Below are 9,107 nucleotides of genomic sequence, written 5' to 3' on the forward strand. Positions count from 1 at the left end.
GAATCATCAAAAATTGGAAACCCAGGCCTTGAGAAAGCAGCTCCTCAAATGCCTGTGCCTGGGTCAGCGTCCAGAGCAAGTGAGACAACCTGCTGGTCTCCTTGACTTTGCCATCACCCCGAAGTAAACAGGGGATGAAGAAAAACAGAGTCAAGGGAATATCTGTGCAATTTAGAGTGGATCATATTATTGCTATTTTTTTTATTCAGATTTTTCTCTACATGATATGAGCATTTTCCCACTGTCTTTAAAAAATTTTAATCTGTATTATAACATTTCATCATATGGATAGGCCATAATTTCTAACTATCCCCTTCTGTTGGGGGCTTTTACTTCTTTAATTTTATCCATTATAAATAATTCTCTGGTTATTTTTAGTCATTCTTCATCTTTTATATCCTTTACAAATATTATCAAAATTCTCTGACTTGGAAGTCTGTATCTTAAGAACTAACACAGCACTCCAGTTTGGTAATTATATTAGAAACTCTGGAATCATCACTATCAGTTTTCTAACGCCTATTATCCAACAAGATTAAAAAGTGTCAGACTTCCCATATTGGAAATATAATTTCCTGTCACATGACACTTTAAAGCATTTGTTTCAAAGATTTTGAGGTGCTAAAAGTAACTCTTAAAAAAATGATTTGTTCATTTCCACAGTGTTTGGGGCTTCCCTTTGGCTCAGCTGGTAAAGAATCCACCTGCAATGTGGGAGACCTGGGTTTGATCTCTGGGTTGGGAAGATCCCTTGGAGAAAGGAAAGGCTACCCACTCCAGTATTCTGGCCTGGAGAATTCCATGGACTATACAGTCCATGGGGTCGCAAAGAGTCAGACATGACTAAGAGACTTTCACTTTCACAGTGAATTTTGGTTGTGAAGATACTGATGTGTTGGTTTGTCAGACTGTTCTGGTACCTAATTAGTACAAGGATAAAACAAATATTTTGACTCAGTGAATGACAATTTTTAAACATCTATTTATTAACATGAGCAGAAGTCACTCAACATTGATTGATTCTCATAATAAAGGAAGAGAAATAACTAAAAAATTCATTTCTTTGAGTAATATACATTGCTGTAGTCAATTTCGTTTTCATATTTTTTACTGTACTGTTGTCAAATTAAACACAAATAAGTTATAGTTAGGCCATTAGGTTAAAACAGAACATAAGTATTAACACACTCAGCCATCATATTGAGGCCATCTACAATGAAACTGTCAGTTCCAGCTCTTTCTTCACAAGAGCTCCTAGACTGCTATATCATGGGTGATTTCTCCCATGATAAAAGGATCTCCTCTAATTATGCAATGCTAGAAAGGAGCCATAATGTGCCAATGAGCAGTTCTCAACCCTTGCTGAACTATCTGGGGAACTTTTAAGACTACTGATGCCAGAGTCTCATTCCTGGATTGAGTCACCAGGGGTGGAGCCCAGGCATTGGTTCTTCACACAAGATCCTCTCTTGATTTTAACATACCCCCACAGTTGAAAAGCACGACTTTAGAAGATGTAGATAACCAAGATAACACAACTTAAGGCACCCCATGCCTTCAAAAGGGAAGTTACCCTAAAATGGCCTCCAGGAATTATTTTGCTACATAAAGACAAATTCCTTGAGGCATTGACTAGCTCTGTCAGGACTAGAAGTAATATATCTCTCCAGAGACCACAATAAATCTCATCAAGTTGCAAAACTATACAATAATATGAGAAAGAGTAAAAAAAATACCAAATTGTAATAATTTGTGGGCAATCCTGGTACCAACATATTATTGCAATAAACTGGAAATATGGTACCAGTTATTTGGGATTTTCAACAGTTTTATTTTAGCTACTAAAGTGGAAATGGACGCACTTGCACTCAAATTAATAGTACCCTTAAGTGTCAAGAAAATCTTTTCTCTGCTAATTGAGACTCATTATCTCCGAGGATTTCTGTGATGCAAACTGTATATTATTCTCAGAAAGCCACAATCCCTGAAGCCTACCAGCTTATCCCACTGAGTCAAATAAACTGGAAATCACAATCTGTTCAACTCCATATGAAGGTATAGAACTTTGGTCTTAAGAGTGAGTGACTTACCATCTAATTTACTTTATTACTTCTCTTTCTTTCTTCTCCCTTTATCTATTCATATATATTCAATAGCAATACAAGGTGAGCAGTTAGCAGAAACATATGCTGCTAGGTGAGGCTAGATTATCATGCAGGGTCTCTGAATTAAATAGACACTTGACTCTATTAAAGATATATTTTTTGTCTCATTTTTCTCAACTGTAAGCCATAAATAAGAGTAAGTAATTTATATGATCCCTTCAATTTGAAAACAAAACTTCTGTGAAAGCTCTTTCACTTCCTTAGAAATGGACTTTGCGAAGTATAGAAGTATGGGGACCTTACTCAGTCAATCATTTCAGTCGGTCAGTCGTGTCTGACTCTATGACCTCATGGACTGCAGCACGCCAGGCCTCCTGGTCCATCACCAATTCCAGGAGCCCACTCAAACTCATGTCCATCGTGTCAGTGATGCCATCCAACTATATCATCCACTGTCATCCCCTTCTCCTCCTGCCTTCAATCTTTCCCAGCATCAGGGTCTTTTCAAATGATTCAGTTCTTCGCATCAGGTGGCCAAAGTATTGGAGTTTCAGCTTCAACATCAGTCCTTCCAATGAATATTCAGGACTGATTTCCTTTAGGATGGACTGGTTGGATTTCCTTGCTGTCCAAGGGACTCTCAAGAGTCTTCTCCAACACCGCAGTTCAAAACCATCCATTTTTCGGCACTCAGCTTTCTTTATAGTCCAACTGTCACATCTATACATTTTTCCAGTAGTCACTGAAAGAATCACAGCTTTGACTAGATGGACCTTTGTTGGCAAAGTAATGTCTCTGCTTTTTAATAAGCTGTCTAGGTTGGTCATAACTTTTCTTCCAAGGAGCAATTGTCTTTAAATTTCATTGCAGTAGTCACTATCGGCAGTGATTTTGGAGCCCCCCAAAATAAAGTCTGTCACTATTTCCACTGTTTCACCATCTATTTGCCATGAAGTGATGGGACCAGATGCCATGATCTTAGTTTTCTGAATGTTGAGTTTTAAGCTAACTTTTCCACTCTCCTCTTTCATTTTCATCAAGAGGCTCTTTAGTTATTCTTCCCTTTCTGCCATAAGGGTGGTGTCATCTGCATATGTGAGGTTATTGATATTTCTCCAGGCAATCTTGATTCTACCTTGAGCTTCATCCAGCACAACATTTCTCATGATGTACTCTGCATATAAGTTAAATAAGCAGGGTGACATATACAGCCTTGATGTACTCCTCTCTCGATTTGTAACCAGTCTGCTGTTCCAGGTCCAGTTCTAACTGTTGTTTCTTGACCTGCATACAGATTTCTCAGGAGGCAGGTCAGATGGTCTGGTATTCCCATCTGTTGAAGAATTTTCCACAGTTTATTGTGATCCACACAGTCAAAGGTTTTAGCATAGTCAGTAAAGCAGAAGTAGATGTTTTTCTGGAACTCTCTTGCTTTTTCGATGATCCAACAGATTTTGGAAATTTGATCTCTGGTTTCTCTGCCTTTTCTAAATCCAGCTTGAACATCTGGAAGTTCATGGTTCACATATTGTTGAAGCCTAGCTTGGAGAATTTTGAGCATTACTTTTCTAGTGTGAGAAATGAGTGCAACTGTGCAGTAGTATAAGCGTTCTTTGGCATTGCCTTTCTTTGGGACTGGAATGAAGACTGATCTTTTCCAGTCCTGTGGCCACTGCTGAGTTTTCCAAATTTGCTGGCATATTGAGTGCAGCACTTTCACAGCATCATCCTTTAGGATTTGAAATAGCCCAACTGGAATTCCATCACCTCCACTAGCGTTGTTCATGTGATGCTTCCTAAGGCCCACTTGACTTCGCATTCCAGGATGTCTGGCTCTAGGTGAGTGATCACTCCATCGTGATTATCTGGGTCGTGAAGATCTTTTTTGTATATGGGTATCTGGTAGGCCTAAAATTACAAGAAACCCACACACCTGCAGTCTACTACTCTATGACAAGGGAGGCAAGAGTATACAGTGGAGAAAAGACAGTATCTTTTAACAAGTGATGCTGGGAAAACTCAACAGCCACATGTAAAACAATGAGATTACAACATTCTCTCACACCATATACAAAAATAAACTCAAAATGGTTTAAAGACCTAAATGTGAAACTATTTTCCTGTGGTCATGTATGGATGTGAGAGTTGGACTGTGAAGAAAGCTGATCACCGAAGAATTGATGCTTTTGAACTGTGGTGCTGGAGAAGACTCTTGAGAGTCCCTTGGACTGCAAGGAGATCCAACCAGTCCATTTTAAAGGAGATCAATCCTGGGTGTTCACTGGAAGGACTGATGCTAAAGCTGAAACTCCAATACTTTGGCCACCTCATGCGACGAGCTGACTCACTGGAAAAGAGTCTGATGCTGGGAGGGATTGGAGGTGGGAGGAGACGGGGACAACAGAGAATGAGATGGCTGGATGGCATCACCGACTCAATGGAGATGAGTTTGAGTGAACTCCGGGAGTTGGTGATGGACAGGGAGGCCTGGCGTGCTGTGATTCATGGGGTCGCAAAGAGTCCACGACTGAGCGACTGAACTGAACTGAACTGAAAACTTCTAGAAGAGAACACAGATGAAACATTCTCTGATATAAATGGTAGCAATATTTGAGAGTTTGGGATTAAGAGATACAAACTACTATATATAAAATAGATAAGGAACAAGGATATACTGTATAGTACAGAAAAATATACCCATTATCTCATTATAACCTATAATGGAATATCATCCAAAAAAATATTGAATCACTATGCATGCATGCATGCTCAGTCACTAAGTTTGTGTGAATCTTTGTGACCCCATGGACTCCAACCCACCAGGCTCTTCTGTCCATGGTATTTCCCACACACTAATACTGGACTGGGTTGCCATTTCCTCTTCCAGGGGATCTTTCTAACCCAGGGATTGAATCCACATCACCTGCGTTGACCTGCAGGTTCATCACCACTGAGTCACCAGGGAAGCCCACTCAACTACACTGTACATCTAAAACTAATATAACATCATAAATAAGCTACACTTCATTAAAAACATTGAACAAATAAAATATTAACACAATCCAAGTTTTGCACAACCACGAATCCAAAGGCCACAGTCCTTCAGTTGTACCTGGGAAATGATGTAATAGTATAAATGCAGGGAATGCAAATACAATTTAGCCTATAGAACTGTGGTTTGGCAAGCAGATTATTCAGTAACAGACATTTAATGTGGGCTCTAATCTCTTGGGGAATATTTTTCTTCAAAATTGTTTCTATTGTGGGGCTTCCCTGGTGGTACAATGCCCAATGCAGGGGGCCCAGGTTTGATCCTTGGTCGAGAAACTAGATCCCACATGCCTCAAATAAAGATCCCCGTGCCACAACTAAAAAAGATCCCACATGCTGCAAGAAGATGAAAGATCCCATGTGCCACAAGTAAGACCCAGAGAAGCCAAATAAACACAATTTTTTAATTTCTTTTTAAAAAAGTTTCTATTTACACTTACTCAGAAACTGACTAATATGGAAATTTCACTCAGGGCCACCTCAGATCACAAATTAGATACTTCTGGAAACTTTATTAATATTTCAAAGCATTAATATCAGAAAAGCCTATATGTTATGTCAAATCTACTCATGAAGATTTTCAAGGGTGATCAAGAGACACTTCCAAACACAATCAATCAATGGATAAAGGCAAGAAGTCATTTTCTCCTATATTAGGCTTCCATCTTTTTAAAGGACTGAAGCCAGACATTGTCAAATGAACAAATAAGATCAATAATGGTCCATCCATAAAGAGTAACTCTGGTGATGTTAAGATCATAGAAAGCGTTTTTTTAAAAGATACACATAAATCTTTGAAAGGAATATTTTAGTCATGTCTGCAAAGCCTTCAAATAATAGAATCATAATGGAAACAATGATAGACCTTTAATGACAGAAACATTAGCAGGCTGTGTAACAATATTGTAATTCATTTCTAAATAACAATATTGATAAGATGGGTCTTTCAAAATCACCCAGGACACCTCTTTAACAGCTAATTAAAACTAGCAAGTAAAGGCAGCTCTTTTATCATTCAGAATATTGTAGCTCTGATCATCCCACAGTGAATGATTTTACTTCAGTAATAACCCTGATCCAACATTTAGTCAGCACTTACCACATCAGACTTTATCTACTGGTAACAACTGGTTCAGAAGATATTGCCTTGAATGCATTAATTTCATCATGCTAATAAAGTTCCCTGTTATAAAATGCAAAAACATATTAACCTGTCTACCGCAATAGAAGAAACAGATATATCTTTCTTGTAAAATGATGATACCCCAGCATTTCATTTCTATTTCAGAACTTAAGTGGGTAAAGTATATGAGAGGAACAGAAAGTAACAGGCTATAATCTGCAGTGAACACAATAACATAACTAAGCACCAACAAGTTTCCCTGTGAGTAACTGCACTTATTGTAATTTACACACATTCTATTACCTTGGTGTTTGCATAACAATGCACGACTGTTCATTTCCAAACACTGAACACTGAAACAGAAGAAGAAGCATATGCATGTTGCCTTTCCCACAGAATTCAGGGAGGCCACTGCTAACTCCCATTAACGACCTTGGAGCACCGAGCAAGCATGGGCCGATGGAAACATTTCATACAGATATAGATGTCACTAATGATGACAAGCTAGGATCCCGAGGGAACAGTCCCTGGCACAGAGTAAGCCATCTGTGAAGATGTGAGGAATGAAGCAGGGAGGAGCTCTACGGTCCTCTCAAAATGTAATAAACATTTTGTCTGTGATTCCAGGATCTTGTCCCTTCCACCCTCTTCTTCCCCTCTGATCTCTCCAAGCACCACCTCCATTGTCAAGTGAGCAATCCAAAGCAGAGGTGCCTCCCTTCCCCTTAATTTGTGCTCTCATCCACCTTCACCACGTCCCTGGTCCTATATTCACGATGCAACACATTACCACTGCCCAAACTACACTCAGCATTTGTCTCGCTCTATTTCTTTCTCGTAACCCCAGGTTCCCCACTGACTTGTTCTTCTTTCAGGATTTTGAACTTGAGGATGTTACGACTGTGAAAATCCCAGTGGGGGGAAAAAATGAATCGAGTGATTAAAACTAATACATATGACATTTCGCTCTCCCATCTCCGAGGACTCATTCCCAATCATCCACTTTTTATTAAAGCCATGCCTTGTCTTTCTATAGGAGACGATTTCACTGCTGGTGCTGCCAATGTCAATCATCCTACTGGAATGGAAAAAAAAATAAAGCTGTTACTCAAACCCAAAACGAACACATCGCCACCTTCCACAATCAAAACAGAGTGGTCACACACCCCACCATCGGCACAGCTGAATGCATCAGTCCATAAAGAGTTTGAGCCGGGTCCTGCGGTACCCTGGTCAAAGGAGAGCATTGTTTGGGCTACAGCCCTTTCTGTTCAGCACCTGGAGGTTTATCCACACAGTCTAGGCAGGAGGACTGATCTCTGGGGAAATGTGGCATTCTAACATATGATAGAGTACTGGCTGGAGGCCTAGAGAACAGGCACAGGAATATGGAGGATTTATAGACTGAAAACGCGCACACAGACAGCAGCACCGAGTCTGCTCAGGAAACACATGTGCTGCGGCTGCACTGTGGGAGGTCGCGGTAGGGCCCCCAGAGCTTGGCGGAAACTCTAGCAGGGACCCAGTGTGGATGTGTACAGATCAGAGCTGTAAATCTGGTAACAAACATTCCTCAGTGGTCTTACAAATATTGTGAAAACACAGGCTCTGGCTGTGATGTCAGGAAACAAGGAGGCCATTTGGAAAGTTAACTTTCACACGGAATGGTTTCTAGACTTCCAAGGTACACACAGGGCAAGCTGGAGCTGGCCTTGCCCCAGGCCCCCAAGAGGCAAACGTGTCTACAAGGCATAACTTCTGGAGAGAGCTATGCCTCTGAAGGGGAACACACTAACTTGAAGAGTTTCTAGTTCAGTCTAAAATATTAACCAAGACATATCATGAAAATTCATAGGGAAATCTTTAAAAAAGGTTATCAAGCCAAAATTTTACCATTTCATTAAATTGTATATTCTGTATTAACCACAGGGCTAAATTCATAAAGCAACAAGTGGGCCAAAGGAAAAGAAAGAGGTAGAGGAGGCCAGATGACAACTCAGCAATTCAGTTTCTAAAAACTTTACTTGTTGGCCCCACATGAACCTAGCCTGTGCTCTGGGCTTTCATAGCATTTTTACTGTGAAATCTATTTCCAGAGTTTATGACTTCCAAGGTTTTATGGTCCTTCCCAAGAAAGCTTTCTTCACCTATTAATACACATTATGGTTCCTCTTCTCGAATAGTGGTTCTTACAAAAGTCAACTAATTTTTATGTGATACACATGGAGCTTGGATGGAAACTTTTAGTGGATTTGGGTAAGACTTTTGGTTTGCGTTTTTGGAGTGTGTGCATGTGTGTGTATGTGATGAACCATGAGCAGGTTCTAACAGTTCTGTCTATTTTACTTAGGCTAAAGAAAGAGGGCAAAAGAGGAGATAAAAGTATTCCAACTGTAATTTTCATTTCAAACAGAGTTAGCTATACTGCTTGTCTTGTGGTTTTTTAATATATTATTGGTCTGAAATTAGAACTGATGAACATTTAATTTGCCTAAACTGAATCCTACAGACATAAGAGACAAACTAAAAATAACAAACAAAAAACTCTCAGGCCAACTGTTCTGTAAATAAAATGGCCAATCATTTTACTTCCCAGTATTTCTCTTTTCTGGTCCATTTCTCTAATTCACCATGTAACAACACACCCACCAACATCACAAAGGAATTTTGACAACCCAAGGAAGCAAATGCTGTCACTCTGACTTTACTGCTAAGAGGATGATTATCAGCTCACGTAACCTCCAGGACTCAGCCAGGAAGAATGATCAAATTCCCTAGGTTCTCCCCGTTTCCCAGAAGAGGGTTGGAGTTCATATTTTGTGTTTTGT

This window comes from Moschus berezovskii, chromosome 8, assembly GCF_049115385.1.
Source record: "Moschus berezovskii isolate FMDL1 chromosome 8, NW_MosBer_1.0, whole genome shotgun sequence".
In the NCBI taxonomy this organism is placed as follows: Eukaryota; Metazoa; Chordata; class Mammalia; order Artiodactyla; family Moschidae; genus Moschus; species Moschus berezovskii.